Consider the following 18,059-nt stretch of genomic DNA (forward strand, 5'->3'; position numbering starts at 1 on the left):
AAAATAATAAATTTGTTGTCTTGGAGTTCTGGAGGCTAGAAGTTCAAAATAAAGGTGCTAACAGGGTCACTATTGTCTGAGACTATTCAGAGATTTCCATAATTACTTTATCAGATCAAGTATGAGACATCCTCAAATGTAAAGTCAAATTTTCTTATATCTGTAGGGGAGAATCTTTCTTTGCCTTCTTCTAGCTTCTGGGGTTTTCTGGCAATCCTTGGAGTTCCTTGGCTTGTAGATACATCACTCCAAATTCTGCCTCTGTCACCACATGGCCATCTTTTCCCTGTGTCTCTGTCTCTGTGTCTCTCTCTCTCCTTATCAGGACATAGTATGACCTCATCTTAACTAACTGTGTTTGCAACTACCCTTTTTCCAAATAAAGTCACATTCTGAAGTACTGGGAATTAGAACTTCAATATATTTCTTTGAGGGACACAATTCAACCCATAATAATCTCCCTTAAGGAAAAGGACTGTGTCTCATACTTTTTTTACTCCATGAACACTTAACTCAGGAAACTCAGCAAGTTTCCTGCTTTGGGCAGATGTGAAACAAAATGAAGGACTATGATAAAAAGAAATGACACAAATTTTATGCAAGGCAGGAAAATGTATTTAATTGTAGTGAAATAATATTTTGATACTAACTGATATGTGTTTTCTATAATGCTTTTTATTTATCCTATAGCTTTTTCCCCTTGAGACACAGATTCTCTTAGGGAAGGTTGTTACAGAAAAATCAGAGAACGAGAGTGACATATACTATGTTTTAAAAGATTGGGTCCAAGAAGAAGACAAACTAATTTAAAATAATATTTGGGGGGCACCTGGGTGGCTCAGTGGTTGAGTGTCTGCCTTTGTCTCAGGTCATGATCCCAGGATCCTGGGATCGAGTCCCGCATTGAATCCTACATCAGACTCCCGGCAGGGAGCATGCTTCTCCCTCTGCCTATGTCTTTGCCTCTCTCTCTGTATCTCTCATGAATAAATAAACAAAATCTTTAAAAAATAAAATAAAATAATATTTGGTTAATCAAAGCCAGTTTATCCCCTCTCCCTTCTGCCAACCTGAGATTAAAATATGCAGAACTGAGCAGGGAAGAGGTGCAGATATCCAAGAGGAAGCAAGACATTATTGGTTACTGAGCACGGGTCCTGTGGTTTACCCTCAGGGCTAATTCCTAGGGCCAATGAAGGAAGTAGAACCTTCCCCAGAAAAGGTTAGGGATTTAGGACAAGAGAAAGGTTGTATCTTGTTTCTAGGGGGAGTCACAAGATTTGTAGGATTTTCCTGTCCAGAAGAGGTAGGAGTACATCTGAATGTTTCCTGTATCTCTGAGAAGGGTGCACGAATACCTGAGACAGAGCAGTCTGGAGGGGGCCTGTGGTCAGATGCAAGAGGCTAAGAATGACTTCAGGACTGGGGCCCAACTGAAGACAGACATCTCAACAGATGGAAGTACATTCAGATAATAACTGAAGGCCAAAGTCTTCTTCTTCACCCTACCCCCAACCCACCTAGATCTCGAGTCAACCCTAAGAATGGCTACATGAACTGACAGACTATGTTTCTACTCCTATGTGGAATGAGACTCATAAATTATGTTTGGTTATTAAAAAATAAAGTTTATTCTTTCAATATTTAATTTGTGGTCTGAGATTTATTTCATAAAGAAAATGATCATTCTAAATATTCAAGTTGCTTCTTCTTTGTAGTTGGGTAATGGGAACTGAAACTGTTCTCTGAGCAGCCAGGTACTCCCAAGTGTGACCTGGCATTTTCCCAGACTACAGAAATTATTGCTGAAATCTCACTGATTGGGCCTCTAAGAGGGAGGGAAAGGGAAGTGGAAGGAGTGGGTGGGGAGGGGGTGTGTGTGATTAAACCACTCAAGTTATATTTGAAACTTTGGATATATTGTTCTGAGAGTGACTCTGGACCTTTTAGAGGGGAAGTTCTGAGCAGCTCTGAAACTGGAGGTACCTGGAGGAAACTCAGTTGTTACCAAGGAGCAAGTGTGCTAAAATTATGGTGTTAGTGTCACCAGCCCCTGTTCAGAAGGCAGCAGAGAAAAAACAGTTCTGTGTGATAGACCATGGGTTATCATTTAAAATCATCTCTTCTCTGAAAACTATGACCTCACATTTGAGGGCATCTCATAATTGGTGCAGTAAGTAAAATATGCCAGTCTTTGAATAGTCTTTCTGTTTGGGGGAAGAGAAATGGTGAGAAAAGTAGGCAGAAAGAGAAGAGGAGGAAGGGAACAGAAGCCTTCTGAAATAAATGATTTCATTTTGGAGAAGAGGTCAGAGTCAGAATGAGCCTTTGGAATTAGACTAAGATTTGAGTGTCGGTTTTACTGCTCACTAAATGTCCTTGAGCAAATATTTTTAACCACTTTGTGCCTTGAGTTTCCTATTTGTAAAATGGGATGTTATGTGAAAACCTGATGAATTTTACTACTTTGGCTCTTAATATTTATTTCTAAATAAATTGTTCATCATTTTCATTTGTATTTTAATAACCCAATGTGGTTGACAGCCTCTGATGTGGTCCCCAAATGACCTCTATTTCCTGGTAGTCATAGCCTTGTGTAATCCTTTCTCCTTGAGTGTGGGTTAGACCTAGTGAATTGTTTCTGATGAACAGAATATGGAAGAAATAATGAGATAATACTTCCTATATTGGGTTATAAAATACTGGCTTTTGTCTTTTTTTAAAGAATTAATTAATTAATTAATTAATTAATTAATTTGAAATAGAGCATGAGCAGAGGGGGCAGAGGGCAAAGGAGAAGGAGACACCCTGCTGAGCAGAGAGCCTGATGCAGGGGTTAATCCTAGGACCCTGAGATCATGAACTGAGCTGAAGGCAGAAGTTTAACTGACTTAGTCACCCAGGCACCCTTGGTTTCTTTCATTCACTTTCTTTGTCTTTTTTTCTCTCCCTCTCTCTTTCTCTTGGATTACTTGCACTGAGGAAGCATGCTACCAGGTGGTGAACAACTCTGTGGAGATGGCTACATGGTATGTTGGGGAACTGAGACCCTCAGAGCAACAACATAGAGAAACTGAAGCCTGCCGACAGACCAAGTAAGTGAGCTCAGGAGTGGATCCTTCATTCCTGACCAAGTCTTGAGATGACTGGAGCCTCGGAAAATAGCTTGGCTGCAATATCATGAGAGATCTTGAGCTGGAGGCACTCAGCTAAGGTGCTCTCAGATTTTCTGACCCATAGATAATGTGTGAGATCATGTTTGTTGTTTTCAGCTTCTAAGTTTTGGAATAACTTGTTATGTAGCAATATATAACTGATACATGGCTCAAGCCCATCTTACAGTGGGCCCAATGGGTTCCCAAACTCACCTTGTGGTTATTTTTTCATTTCCAGAATATACAGTTAGAATAGATACACTCCACAACTGGCAGAGACCTCACAGTCGTCCTCCGACACATGGAATATTAAGATAGAAAAGACCAAGTGGAAGCCACTAGAACTGTCTCTACCTACAAAAACAGTAAACCAAAAGCACCAATTCTCGGAGGAATTGTAGAGATTGATGCTGCTTGGAAGGACTTACAAGACACAGAGGTTGTGAGGATGCCTGGGTGGCTCAGTCGACTGAACATCTGCCTTCAGCTCAGGTCATGATCCCAGGTCCTGGAATCAGGCCCCCCATCAGGCTCCTTATTCAGCAGGGAGCCTGCTTCTCCCTCTCCGTCTGTCTGCTGCTCCCCCTGCTTATGGTCTCTCTCTGTCTCTTTGTTAAATAAATTTTAAAAATCTTCAAAAAAAAAAGATGCAGGGTTGGGATCCAACCAAAATGAAAATGGACTGCCATAAACTTAATACATGATGGCACCAATTGTAGTTGCTTTTCCAGATGTGGTTTTGTTGCTGGAGCAAATCAACACATCTCTGGCACACAGCTATTGATCTGGTAAATGCTTTTATTTTTGTACCTATTTTGTAACAACCATCAGAAGCAGGTGGCTTTTATCTGGGAAGGCAGCAATACACCCTCTCTGTCTTACCTCAGGAGTCTATCAGCTCTAGAGCTATATGTCACAATCTAGTCTGCAAGGACCTTAATTGCCCTTTTCCATAAGACATCACACTAGTCATTACTTTGATGATTTTATGCTTATTGGACATGGTGAGCAGAAAGTAGCAACTATTTTAGACACATTGATAAGACATTTGTGAGCCAGAGAGTGGGAGATAAATTCCACAGAAATTCAAGGACCTGCCACTTTGGTGAAAGTTCTAGAGGTCCAATTATCTAAGATATGAAGAGATTTCTCATCTAAGGTGAAAGGCAAATTGCTGCACTTGGTTCTTGTTACCATTAAGAGGCACTATGCCTGCTGGTCTTCTTGGAATTTTTGAGGCAACATATCTCTCATTTGGACATGCTGCTTTGACCCATTTGCTGAGTGACCTGAAAAGCTGCCTGTTCTGAGTGAATCCCAGAATAAGAGTAGGCTCTGCAACAGGTCAAGCTGCTATGCAAGCTGTTCTGCTAATTGGGCCATATGACTCAGAAGATATGATAGTACTTGAAGTAATAGTGTCACATAGGAATGCTGTTGCAGCCTTTAGTAGGCCCCTATCCTACAGATGAATCACAGGACAAACCCTAAGAATTTTTTAGCAAAGCCATGCTTTCTCTTTTTGAGAAACAATTATTGGCTTTGTTACTGGGACTTAGTAAAGACTAAATGCTTGACCATGAGTTGCCAAGTTACCATATGACCTGAGATGCTCAATATGAACTGGGTATCATCTGATACAGCACTGCATCATCAAATGAAGTTGTATGTATGAGACTGAATTTAAGCAAGCCCTGGAGGCACAAGTCAATTGCATGAGGAAGTAGCCCAGATTCCATGCCCCCTACTCCTGCTACATTTCCTCCTTTCTCTCAACCACACTAATGGCTTCATGGTGAGCTCCCTAGGATGAGCTGACAGAAGAAAGTACTTGAAATTGGTTTACAGATAATTTGTCATGATATGCAAGCACCATCTGAAAGTGGACAGCTGTAGCAATACAGCCCCACTTAGGGACAGCCTTGAAAATACCATGTTGAAGAGAAATCCTTCCTGTGCACAGGACTTTGGACAGCGCATATATAGTTTTCATTTTGCCTGGATTGATAAATGGCCTAACATATGGGTCTATATCAACTGAGATATGGGCTGGGGTTAAGTATTTGGCTAGATGGTCAGGGACTTGGAAAGAACACATTGGAAAATTGGTGACAAGGAAATCTGGGGAAGAGATATGTACGTAAACCTCTCCAAAAGGACACGGAATATGAAAATACTTGTGTTCCATATGAATGCTCACCAAAGAAAGATTTAAATAATCAGGTGAATAGGATGACATCTTCTGTGGATGTCAGTCAGCCTTCTTCAGTCACTTCTGTTATTGCCGATTGGGTTCATGAACAAATAGCCATGGAATCAGGATGGAGGTTATGCTTGCTCAGCAACATGAACTTTCATACTTTCAACATGGACTTATGTGGATAAAGCCACTGCTGTATGCCCAATCGGCCAATAGCAGAGACTAACAAGGAGATCCCAAAATGGCATTTCCTGGGGGATTAGCCAGTCACTTGACTGTTAATTACATTGGTCTGCTTCCATCATGGACTGGATAGCATTTTGTCCTTATTGCATATGGATTTGCCTTTTCTTCTTGTCTTCTTGCAATGCTTCTGCCAAAGCTACTATTTGTGAACTGACCAAATATTTTATCAAAAACATGGTATTCTACACAGTATCACTTCTGATCAAGGAACTCACTTTATTACAAATGAAGTTAGGCAATAGGTCCATGCTCATGGGATTCACTGGGCCCACCATGTTACTCATCATTTTGAAGCAAGTGATAAAGTAGAACGGTGTAATCACCTTTCGAAGGTTCACTTATGATACCATGTAGGTGGCAACACTTTGTGGGGCTACAGCAAGGTCCTCCAGATTGCAATAAATGCTCTAAATCAATATCCGTTATATTGCTATTTCTTCCATAGGAAAGTTCACAAGTCTAGGAATCAAGGAGGTAGAAAGTGAAGTTGCTGTTTTCATTATTACCCATAATGATCTTCTAGTACAATTTTTGTTTCTCATTCCCACAACTTTAGGCTCTGCTGCTCCAGAAGTCTTAGTTCCAAAGGGAGAAATGTTTCTACCAGGAGATGCAACAATGATTCCAATGAACTGGAAGTTGAAACTTTGGGGTCCTAAGGCCCCTGAATCAACAAGCAAACAAGGGGTTTACTAGATAGCTATGGGAATGATCTTGACCATCAAGAGGAAATTGAGTTGCCATCACATTGAGTATTTCTGGAATGTTGGAGATCTTCTAGGGCAACTTTCAGTGTATCAATATTTTGTGATTATTAACTCAATGGAAAACTACAACAACCTCCACAATTCAGGTAGGACTGCCAATGGCCCAGACCCTTCAGGAAAAACATTTGGAAGCGGACAAAGGAATGTGACCAACTGCAGAAAAAGGACTGTAATCATCATGAGTACTTTTTCTTTATTTAGATATGTATATGGGTGTGTGTGTGTGTGTGTGTGTATTGAGCAAATATTTTTGTTTTCCTCCTTCTCTTTCATCTCCTTATCTAAGATATACTATGTGTAATTAACATCATATCTCAATATTTCAGCTATAGTATATCAAAGAGTGATGTATGAATTAGCAGGAAAATAAAGATCACTCGACACAAAAAGGATTTTCATTCTCCTTTGGTGAAAGGATTAACACAGGGGTTGGTAAACTATGGCCCAAGGGCTGGCCATCTGCTTTTGTAAATAATGTTTAGTTGGAATACAGCTACATTCATTCAGTTACCATATTGTCAATGGCTACTTTCATGCTACCATGTTAGCACTGAGTAGTTGCAATAGAAACCATGTGGCCTGCAAAACCTAAAATATTTACTGTTTGACCCTTTAAGAAAGAGTTTTCTGACCTCTGGGTTAGCATGTTATTGGTTTTATGAGGATAGTTGTATTATGTTAGGCAGAAGCATGACTTTGTTACTACCTTTATTTGGAGATTAAATATGGAGGAGATAAGTATGGGTGCCAAGTTTACAAAGGTTGGATTGTGGTGGCTTTGTAAGGTGTCATCTTGGCCAGGTTGAGTTACATTTCTCAGAATTCCCTTTCTTATGTTTCCAGTTAGGCTGGACCACAAGAGAGATTCTCCTGGGCAATTTGGAGAGTGCATGTAAAGCAATAGCTCACTTTTTTGTAGTTTACATGCATTGTCTGCTGGCTCTCCTTGGTGTGGGACAGTGGCCAAGGTTGAAACTGCTCCATCTTCTCCTGGATCCTTTTTCAGCTTCTCTTTCATTCAGAGGAGTACTATATGTCTTCACTCCTGTTGTGATATTCACTATTGATTGCTAATGTGTACTCAGTGTGTGTGTGTGTGTGTGTGTGCATGTGCTTGTGCATGTGCATGTTTGCCTGCATCCGTATGTGTATATTTAGCTCTGTGACAAAAAGCCAAGGCTTTGGATGACAGAGGTCAGAAGCAGGAACTGACATAGTTTTATGTGCCAGCTTGAGCTCTCCCCACTTTACATCCTGACTGCCTGCCCTAAGGACTTCAAGTTCCAGTATCAGATGCAACGACAACAACCTTAGAGACACTGTTTAGCCAAATCCTACAATTGTATCAGGTCAAATCTCTGAATAGATGGATCACCAACCCATTTTGTGCAGATATTTCATAGAGGAACAACCTTTTTGACTAAACCCTGACTGATATGCCCAATAATCATTTGTAGAAATGTTTAAAATATTCAAGTAGGTAGATTTATGTTTTGCTAGACTTCTGTTGTTAATTTTTTCCTTTTTTTAAGAAAGATTTTATTTTTAAGTAATCTCTACACCCAACGTGGGGCTCAAACTTACAACCCCAAGATCAAGAGCCACATGCTCTACTGACTGAGCTAGGCTGGCACCCCTTCTGTTGTTAATTTCTAAGTCTTATCACATCTTGTTCAATGAAAGTGCTTGTATGAGTACTGCCTTTTAAAGTTTGTGAAGGTTTTCTTTATGACCTAATACATGGTCAGTTTTAATAACTGCTTCCACATATGTTTCAGAACAATGTGTAGTCTCTGTTGAGTGCAAAGTTCTATATAACTCGTTACTATGCTATATAAATTCTGTATATTCTTAGTTAATTTTATCTATTTGATCTATTTCAAAGATAAGTGTGTTAATGTCTTCTAATATGATGGTAGCCCTGTCAATTTCTCTGTATTTCTAGTATCTGTGATTTATACATGTTTGAAACTATATTGTTAGTTGCATAAAAGTTCATGACTGGTATAACATCTTGGTGGAACATAGCTTTTATCAATTTGAAATATCTATTTTTCACTCTTTTTAATATTTTTATACCATCTTATTATCTGCCACTACTATTTAATTAGTAATTGAAATAATATGTAAAGTGCTCAGTGTCATGCCTAAACAGTAGTACACAGGCAATCAATGGTAGCTGCTGCTATTATTGTCATCATTATAATAATTATTATTCTGGGTCCCACTGCAGACAGGTTGTCTGATCTCTTTGGGGGACAAGAGGAAAAGAAAGGACTGAAGGACTCTAGGTTAAGAAAAAAAGCAACTGCCTCACAGGCGCTGCATAGTGATGCTTAAGGCTCCTTCTCCCCTGAAGAAGGTGATGGAAACTCCAGGGAAGAGAGGCCCCACACTTGGACAAATCACCAGAAAGCCTGCCAAGAGAAGTCTCCTAAGCAGCCAAGAGAAAATAATAGAAACAGATTTTCTTATTGGATTTTGGCCTTTCTGCTTTTGAGGCCCAGCTGAAACCAGGAATAGAAAAAAGCAAAACAGTCAGACCTAGGAGTAGACATATTGCTGTGGTTGGAAGGTCAGATTGATCTCTTCTGAGATCCCCTCATATTTTTGCACATACAGGCCTATAAAAGCAGTGCCCACAGCAGTGATCATTTTCCACCCTCAGTGGAATTCTTAACTCTGCCAAACTTGAATGTATTTAAGATTCTAGTCTCAATGCCTCATTCCCCACATCTTCATCTCTCAGGTCTGCCCTGCAGTTGGATCCATTTTTATTCTATTAGATGTCCTTGGTTTTTTTTTTTTTTTTTTTGTGATGTTCGCTTTCAATTGCTAATGTGCACTCAGTATGCATGTTTGCTAGCACATGTGTATGTTTGCCTCTGTGTGTGTGTGTGTGTGTGCACACACATGTATCTGTCTGTTTTGGGAGCCCCTAGGTCAGGGTAGCCTTGCCAACTGGATACTTGATTGCCTAAAAATCCCTTGACCCTAAATCCCTCCACCTGCTTGAAATTCTTCACTTCTTTACTTCTTTTTACCTTGCTGCCTGAAATACATAGAATCACAAAAGATTAATGCTTGAAGGTGCCTTAGAGATTAATTAGTTCAAACATCTCATTTCACTAAAGAGGGAAGTGGAATCCAGAGAGGTGAAATGACTTGCCCCAAATCACTCAACTAGGAGGAGGCAGCATGGAGTATCTCAAGATGGAAGAAAGTACATTCCCAGAGGTAGGAATGGATAAAACAGAGGTTGGAAGGCACATGGCCTCTGCTATTCTGGCCCTACTACTAACAACACAATATACTCTGAAGAGAAAAATTCCAACCACAATAGCAGGATGGCAACAACTACAATTCATCTGTACAGTGTTTAAAATCCTTCCATATACATTATCTCATGTAAGCTTACTCCATGAGAAGGAGCTATTATTCCTAGTGTAGTGAAGATAAAATTGGGGCCAAGAAAATAGGAAAAGGCGTGGAAAATAGAAAATGCATCCATGGAAGTGTGCTGGATATGCTGGTTGTCTGTCTGTCACTATCCCATTTCTAAGAGAGCCACAATTTTGTTCGGCTTTTTCCATTCCTCCCACATCAGGTGCCTTGGGGAAAATGACCACACTCCCAAGTTTTAGGGATGGCTTTGGTAGGCTAATGGATAACTCTATCTCCTTCACAGTGAATGATATAGGAATGGGCATGTGAGGCTATTTGGGCCATTTTATGGGATGAAAAGCTGTGTATACAGTGTAGTGTTCAGGAAAGCCTTTCTTTACTCTTCTGAAAGAGGATTGGAAGTTCTTCTCCTTTCCCACTGGAAAGGAATGAAGAATCACATAGTTCCAATTGCTACAGGACCATGAGGCAAGCCAGTTTCAGGATGAAGCTGACAGAGAAAGCAAGCTAGAGAAGTAGAAAGAATCTGAGTCTTTTAGGATCTCACTGAGTTGCTAGAGCAACCAACTCTGGAACTTACCTTACTTTTGGGCTTGTGGTTAAGTAAGCCAATATATCTCCTCTAGAGACTTGTTTGGAAGATTCTATTACTTCAGCATCCTACAGCAGGGACAAGGGGATGAACCTCATGGCTGGGAATAAATTCTGCGTACTTCTATAAAGAATGATTCTGCTGGTTTTTCTGCTACATTTAAACATCTCTCTCTTCAATAAATATAAAATACAATATGAAGAAGCTTGAAATATAAAATATTTTTCTTACAGATCCTTTAAATCCACCATTAGAGTAAACATTCCTATATGGCCTCTAAAGTGTGCCAGCTTTGAGCCAGACTATATTCAAATCCTGGCTCCCATGGCTTCCCAGCATGTGACCTTAGGTAATTTAATTGGCCTTTCTGTACAACAGTAACCTCAACTGCAACATTGGGTTAATGATAATGCCTACCTTCAGAGTTGTGGAGAAGATTAAATAAATTAATATATGGAGAGAGTTTAAAAGTGTGACTATAAAGGATCAAAACACTTAAATATTTTTATGGTGAAAAGCAGAAAGGATAATCCAGAGACCTAATTACTATCAATAGTATATACTACTAATAGTGCATACTAATGTGGTTCTGGTATATTTATTAATAATGTATTTCCTATAATGTGCCAAGTATCTGGGTAGGTATTTTACATGCGTTTTCTCTAACTCTGATAATAACTCTGAGGTAAGATTGATTTGCTTCATTTTCACAGAAGAAACTGGTGTTCACAGAGGCTAAGAGATGTGGCCAAAGTTTCATGGCCAGTGACTGCAGAGCCTGGATTTGAACCCAGGTGTAACTCCAGACCCCAGTCTCTTTCCCCTACCATGCAGCTTCCCAGAGCACCTCAGTCAATCATCCTTCTGGGGAGCAATGAATTTAGGTTTAGGAACAATCCCAAGAAAGAGCAGAGAAAGAAGCATGCAAACCAGAAAGTGAGGTACAAAAGAAATAGAAATGTTTGGAGATGGGAAAAGGCTCAGACACATACTAAAGCTACCCTCCAAATTCTGCCCTTTTCCAAATGACCAGAATTGCAGTCGAAGGTACTGTTTTTTTTGAACAATATTTCCCAAGTCTGAGAAGACAGGATGCACTAGGGATTCTTTTAGCTTTGCCATTTGGGAATGGAAAAGCAGGGAAGAAGTGAAGGGGATGGAATTAGAAATTCAAATGGTATCTGATGAAATCACTTTGGACTCCATAGTTATTAACCCCACGTTGGCTCATTCCTCTAAATCTTGAGCTCCCTCTCAAGTGTACTATACATTAAGTGCCAGAAATTATTGATCTCCCCTTTCATACAGCTGGTACATCTCCCTACCACTGAAATGCAAAGAAGCAATAAATGCTGAATAAGATGTTTCTTCTGGAAAGACCAATAGTGAACAAATTCTAAAGATGAGGCAGCCGTGGTAAGTATCTTTCTGAAAAATAGAGACCTGCTATAGGCAGACCTGCCCTAGAGGATCTGCTACGGAATCTTTTTTTTTTTTATTAGAAGGATTTGCCCCAAGCACATTCACTCAAATAATAAAATGATAGTGATGTTTTAAAGAATTTAGAAAGGTCTCTAAACTCCTTTCTTGTTAGGATAGATTATTATAAAATGTTCCAGATAGTTTTTAGAGCTTGACATAAGTCCAAAGCAAATCTCTGCTGTAAGGTCGTATTGGTAGAATGATTAAGAGTTATGTGGTATTCTTTGTAGAGAGGTGTTCATTTGATGAGGAATTGGGGAAAACTTTTTCATATGCGGCTCTTTGCAAGGACTTTAGTAAATTCTGGCTTCTGTCCTTGGTCAGAAGTTAACCACCTCTAGTTAAGATAATTAGCAGCATGTAAGACAATGCTTGAGGTTTAACTCAACAGAAGGTAGGAAGGGAAGGATGCAAGGGAGGCAGAGGCCAAGTCTCAGACTTAATTGCCAGAAGCAAAGTGAGTGTGGTTGATTCCTGAATAGGCCAAAGGCCAGACAGTAATCAGAATGATCTGATCTATAGAGATTTTGGTGTTGGTTCATTGTTCAGGTAATTCCTGGGATGGAAAGAGATGCCTAGCCCACAAAGCCCTCTTGATTTGCAATTTTTTATTTTTTTAAAGATTTATTTATTTGAGAGAGGGGGGAGGGGCAGAGAGAGAGGATCTTCAGATTCCCTGCTGAGTGTGGAGTCAGATTCAGGGCTTGATCTCAGGATCCATGAGTTCATGACCTGAGCTGAAACCAACAGTTGGATGCTTAACTGACTGAGCAACCCAGGCACCCCTGATTTGCAATTTTTAAAAGATAGGTCTGGTGAATAAGAACTTGGCTTACATTACTGTTAAAGTGAGTCACAGCACCTCATTCAGTAACTAGCCCTGGATGAATTCACAATGCAAAATCCCTAGAATACAGATGTGATCAAGTACGCCTGAGGATGGAATTTTTACATCAATGTCACAAGAACACGTGAATCTTCCCCCCCATAGATCTGAAACCACTTACTGGGTAAACATGATCAGAAGGAAAGCACACACTCAAAACATTCACAGGTTCTTCAACACTGATCCTGGACTTATACTAATTTATTGGGGCCCACAACATCAGTAGTGAGCCTTATGAGGGACAAGTTTAAATGGAATTTTGACCCAATGCAACTCATAGTTAGTCCTTTGGAACCTCAAACTCTTTTCCAATAGCTATTTCCCCATGACCTAAAGATAGAGACTGAATTGGACAGCTTCAGGAACTGGAAGCATCACACTGACTTCTTGACTCAGGGAATATGGACCATTATAACAGAGAGCCAAGTGTAAGTTCTTGGAATACTCCCTAATTAGCAAAACACAGAAAAGCAATATTACTGCATGACACCTATTATCACCTGGCAATATACTGTACAATTATTTGTGTATGGTCTTTTTCTCTCCCTAGAATGTAATTTCCTCGAGGGCAGATATTTTGCCTGTCCTGTTCACTGCTCTATCTTGAGTGGCTAGGACAATGACTGGCACATAATAGGTGCTCAGTTAATATTTATTGACAAGATGCATGACTAAATTCCTGAGAGAAATTTCAGAAGATAGTGCCATCATCAAAGATTTGAAAGATAGAGGTATGGTGATTCCCACCACATTTCTATTTAAGTAAACACGAATGGGTCTTGGAGTATAAAAGTGAACAATCAGAAACCTAATCATCTGGCATTTCAAACTGCAACTTTTGTTCCAAATGCAATGTTCTTACTGAAACAAATAAATGCTACTAACACCTGGAACACAGCTAATCATCTAGTAAGTGCTTTTATTTTTACCCCTAGTCCAGTATATATTAATACTTGAGATTGTTGATTTTACCAAAACAACAGGTTGATTTTACTTGGCAATGACAACAGTATAACTTCACTCCTACCTCAGCTATACAACTTTTTGTCACTGTACTATATTTGTTAAACCAAACCTTAACCATCTCATTATCCCACAGAACATCATTATGATTTGCTCTATTGATGACAGTATGCTTATAAGACCATGTATTAATTACTGTAGTATATTAAACTACCCCAAAATTTAGTGGCTTAAAACAAAAATAGATATTTATTTCTTACAATTTTTATGGATCAAAAATTCTAATGGGAAAGGATACAGAGGGCTTACCTCTACTGTGTTGAAGGGAGCCTCAGCTAGAAGACTCTAAGGCTGCACTTGGAATAATACAAAGGCTTCTTCATTCATGTGTCTAGCAATTGATACCAGCTGTTACCTAGCTAGGTTCCAAGGGCAAGTGTTGAGAGAGAAAGGGAGAGGGGCCAGGGAAAGAGAGAGAGAAAGAGAGAGACATAAGTTGCATCCTTTTTATAACTTAGTCTTAGAAGTCACATAGCATCACATAACAGTATTTCTTTGATTGGAAGCAAGCTCCCAGCCAGGTTAAAGAGGGGATGAAACATCACTCCCCTCTTAATGGGAACAGTGACAATCACATTGTAAGAAGAACATGTGGGATAAGATAAAGTGTGGATATATTTGGAAAATATAATCTGCATGGATTCAGAAGTAGCAGGTACTCTAGATACATATGCATGCCAAAAAGTGAGCAATGAAGCCTTTGAAATGCAGCGGTCTACTAGTGATCAAATGCAATTAATGAACCATGACTGGATCCTGGTTTGGTAAAAACAGCTATAAAACACTGCAATCTCCATCCATAATTCCCAACTTGAATATAAAACGAATTTCCTGTTCTTTCACTGTTCTATGTTTATGGTGTTTAAATTCAAAATTTAGTTTATAGGTTGTAGAATATTGATATGAGGTCATATTGGACTAAAGAAGAAATAGGCAACACTCAGAAATCTGTATGCAGTGTCTAATGAAACTTTGGATTGTCCTCCTTCAGAGAAGAGGTGAGCATATTTTTGGTTATTACGAGGAAGAAATGCATTATATTTAGTAGGAATTTGTGTGTGTGTGTGTGTGTGTGTGTGTGTGTATCTAAGTATGGAAACAAGGGTGCATGTGGATATTGAATATTCAAAAGGGTGAGCAGTAGTACCTAATATTGTACAGGAAAATTAATTTCTTATTTGCAATAACCTGAGTACATTTCTGTTGCTTGTAACCACAAAACCCAACTGATAGACCTCCCCATGTCAGAGAGAGTAACAGCAACCACAGGATCGGAAGTAAATTCCATCATCCAGACCAACAGCTAGGAGAAAACCAGCAATAGCATTCAGTGATGAGGGAGGTTTTGCTACCAACTGAAGACACCAGGAAAACTGCACCATAACCTTATAAGGGTTAAATGAGTCAGCCTTTGAAAAGTACTTACAACAGTGGTTAGGTAGAAAGGACCATACAAGTGTTCAACAATAATAATTTAAATAGTGCTAGCAAGAGAAATTAAACAGCATATAACTTTGAGGGGATTTCCACAAGGAAAAAGAGGGAATTTGAGAGGTTAAATGCCCCATTCTGTGATGGTGGTTCAGAGCCAAAGATATTTTTGCTACCTTTGAAATGGTTATCCACCTTAGTCTGCCTAACATTATCTCTGCCTAGATGATTGAACTAACCTACTAATTGCTCCCCACAACTTCCACTCTCGACCTCCCAACTCATTCTTCATATTGCAACCAGGATGATTGAAATTGAAAGTCCAATTATGTCATTCTCCAGATGAAAATCCTCCATTGTTTCTGCACTACTGATGCTTGCCAATGTCTCCATGTTTTTTCAATTCTCTAATTTTGTAAAGTTCTCTTCAAGTGATTGTGCTAAAAGAATAGCTAGCTCAAAACATTAAGCATATCTCTAGAGTGCTTACTATTCCTAGTGAAAAACAACATCAACAAAATTAATCTAACATCCATTGAATTATATATGTGTGTGTGTGTGTGTGTGTGTGTGTGTGTGTGTGTATGTTAGTTACTATGCAATATGGGAGTTAAATATGATCAGTGTATGAATACATCAGTGTATCAGGATTCAGTCAGAGAAGCAGACCATCTTGAATATTATAGAAAAAAGGACCTAGTATAGCAATAAGACCTCTTATAATTAGAGGGAAATTTGGAGAAGTAAAGCCCAAAATACAGAGTTAGAGGATGAGAGAAAATGGCTAGCCAATCCTCCTGACATATTGGCATGATTGGACAAGTTACAGCCTGCTGGGGAATTTGAGAAGCCAGGCTCATCAGCTGCTGGAGTAGGTCTGTGAAGAGCTGGTGGAGAAATCTATTGCCTTTGCATTTGAGGCCAGGCCTGGGATTGCTGTCGGTAGGCAGTGCCAGCTGCTAGAAAGGAAAGCTAGACAGCTAGTGGGAAGAGCCAGGCTTATCTAGAGCACAGCACCTCTAACATCTCTCATTGCATACAACCACAACTTTCAGACATCATTGCTATTTAATTTCTGCCTTCTAAATCTTGTGAATATTTTTGGTTTGGACAGCTTTAATTAAACCATCCAGGGAAGGAAATTCTGGACATTCTAGCTTAGCCAAGTTGATACAGTACAAATTCATTATAATCAATAAACATTTAAATAAATTACTCATTTATATCTCTCTTAAACCATTTAACTAAATTACTAGGTTTTGCTTTCTCATTCTGTTGGTTCACAGATTCTTTAAGGAGGAAAATTTTTATTGTTTTCTCTCTGATTTTAAATATTCTTTCATCATCACCACAATCATACTAATACACATTTTCTTAGTCAACTTGAGCTACTATAAAAAATACCAAAGACCAGGTGGCTTAAAAAGCAAACATTTATTTCTCACAGTCTGGAGGCTGGGAAGCCCAATATGAAGGTGCTGGCAGATTTAGTGTCTGCTGAGAGCTCTCTTCCTGGTTTTCAGATTGCTGCCTTCTTGCTGTGTCATTGCACAGTGGAGAGAGAAATGACTCTGGTCTCTTTCTCTTCTTAGAAGGATGCCAATCACAATATGGAAGCTCTAGCCTCATAACCTCGTTGACACCTAATTCCCTCTCAAATGCCCCAACTCCGATTATGATCACACTGGAGATTAGGGTTTCAACATATGAATTTTGGGGGGACACATCCAGTTCATGGCATGCATGCACATACACACACATACACCCCATCATAAAGTACTAGATGTCTTTAAGGTATGTTGTAGATTGGGTTCCCTAGAAGCATATCCTGAAATGGGGATTCTTGTTCAAGTGATTTGTTGGAGAAGAGTGAGGGAAGTAGGGAAGGGGAGAATGTGGTCTCAACTGGATGCTAGTTTAAATCGGATCCCTGGGAAAGTTCTAGAGCATAAATTGCACCAGTTGGTCCCATCTCAAGGCAAGGGGACTGGCTCTTGCCAGTCAGTCACCGGCTGAGATCTGTTGGTGGGGTGATCGATGGGTGCAAAGCATTTGGCTGAGAGCAGCTCTCTAGACAGCAGACAGCTGTGCGAGTTATTAGCCAACACTTAATTGGTAAAGAGGATGGGTGGAGCCCAACCTCATCCACTGTAAGGTTCATTAGAAACCTCTGTATAGAGACTGTGTGGGAACTCAGCCAGCTAAAGCAGAAGGCTCACAAAAGAATCTTCTGTTTCTACTCCCTTTGTTTCTGTTGTGACCTCAGACATGCCATTGATTCTATAGCAGTTTGGTGTCTTGGCTCCTCCTTTTAGATATCCTTCTGTGGCTCAGTGCTTGGTTATGGATGCTACATTTGCCATTGGACACATGGTTCCTGTTTTTCATTTGTGTTACCAGCCTCAGGTTGTCTGGGGCTCATGTTTGGATGCCCACTTCTGTTTCAGAGCCCAGCAGGGTTCTCAGGCTCCCTCTTACCCTAGTACCCTACCTCCCACCTCAGCATTATTATATACAGCATAACATAATCACACCCATATAAAAGTTTCCACACATAGCCTCATTCCAAAGAACTGCTTCTATGGTTTGATTATTTGCTCTGATCCTACCATTGCTCTCCTTTTTAGCTCATTATTTGTTATTTATTGCTGTATAACAAATGATCCCCCAAATGTACCAGCTGAAGACAACTAAACTTCTCATCATTTCTGTGAGTTAGAAATTTGGGGGCAGTCTATCTGGGTAGCTGTAGTTCAGAGGGTCTCATGAGGTTGCAGTCAAGATGTTGGCCATGATTGCAGTCATCTGAAGGTTGACTGGGCCAGAAGATCTGATTCCAAGATGGTGCCCACTCACATAGTCCAGTGGGCAG

At 39.7% G+C, this 18,059-nt stretch overlaps 1 long non-coding RNA gene across 2 annotated transcripts in view; it reads right to left on the reverse strand.

The window, feature by feature from the left end:
• The window catches only part of LOC111097743, a 78,541-nt gene extending 64,419 nt beyond the window's left edge, over positions 1-14,122 (reverse strand). For both annotated transcript variants that reach the window (XR_005365952.1, XR_005365951.1), the window contains exon 1: positions 14,006-14,122. This is a non-coding gene — a long non-coding RNA (uncharacterized LOC111097743). The remainder of the gene's footprint in view (positions 1-14,005) is intronic.
• Positions 14,123-18,059: the final 3,937 nt, after the last annotated feature.

This window comes from Canis lupus, chromosome 10 (assembly GCF_011100685.1).
Source record: "Canis lupus familiaris isolate Mischka breed German Shepherd chromosome 10, alternate assembly UU_Cfam_GSD_1.0, whole genome shotgun sequence".
Lineage (NCBI taxonomy): Eukaryota > Metazoa > Chordata > Mammalia > Carnivora > Canidae > Canis > Canis lupus.